This window comes from Pteropus alecto, unplaced genomic scaffold, assembly GCF_000325575.1.
Source record: "Pteropus alecto unplaced genomic scaffold, ASM32557v1 scaffold61, whole genome shotgun sequence".
Lineage (NCBI taxonomy): Eukaryota > Metazoa > Chordata > Mammalia > Chiroptera > Pteropodidae > Pteropus > Pteropus alecto.
In genome coordinates this window covers 15,942,309-15,943,461 of record NW_006434835.1, presented here as the reverse complement: position 1 = coordinate 15,943,461, position 1,153 = coordinate 15,942,309, and positions in this window count along the sequence as shown.

The following is a 1,153-nucleotide window of genomic DNA, read 5'->3' as shown; positions in this document are numbered from 1 at the left end:
GGAAAGAGATAACTAGACAGAGAAACGCATATAACTAGAGGAAGAGACAGAAAAAGAGGCAGAGGGGTGTGTGACAGACAAGGAGATAAAACCAGAGGTAGATTCATAGACACAGAAAAAGAAGAGGCACGCAGACAAATACAGAGCTGGAGAGAGGCAGAGAGCAGCAGACCATGACAGGGAGACCTGGAGACCTGGAGATAAACCGATAACACAGAAACGGAAAAGCAAGGAAGGGGGAAGGAAGAGGCAGAGCAAACTCCCACCCCATCCGCATCCCTCCACCTAAATCACAGTATGCTATAGACGGAAGGGACCTTTGGCCTCGCTGTCCTGCCCTTTATTAGGTGGATGAGGAAACTGAGGCACAGAGAGGTCGAGTGACATGCAAGGGCACACAATGAGTTAGTGTCAGCACTGAGATTCGGCCAAGCTTTCCCTCCTCCCAGGCCACTCCCCTTCTGTGGACCAGGCTGCAGGCTGTCTTAGAAACAGGAGGACACAGCTGTGGACCGGGGTACACATGGGCTATCACCCAAGGGAAAGCTGTGCTCTCGTAAAATGTGTCCCTTCCCGGGTCAGCATGGTTCCTGGAACTGGCTGAGAAAGCACAGGCTGGTAGCCTATGCTAGGCCAGTAGCACCCAGTCCCAAGGGCTCCTGCTTTATTCTTGAGGGGCTATTGGGCTGTCTTGACATCCATGTCCTGCATGAGCAGACCAATCTGGGCATGGGCTGGGCTGCCAGAAACAGCACTGGACACCACCTCAGGGCATCCCAGCAGACCTGGGATCTAGCTGCAATAGGGCAGGTGGGGCCCAGATTGGGAGGCTTGCTGACAGACTGGAAGAACCAGGAGGCTTCCGCATGGCTCGGTTTCTTCATTTGTCAACATGGTGTCAGTGGTGGTGAGGAAGGGCAGGCTGTGAGACCTCAGACGAGGCGTCACTGCCCCTCTCAGAGTCTTGCTTCCTTATCTTTTGGATGAGGTGCCATGGCAGATGATCCCACAGGCCTTGCTTTCGTGCCAAACAACTCCAGACTTGGATGGACTGAGTGAGCAGAATGATTGGAATGCAAATCCCACTGCCAAGGAAGGTCAAAAAGTCTTTCACGGGATGCTGGCATGGGCCATGAGGAGAGACATGGAGGAA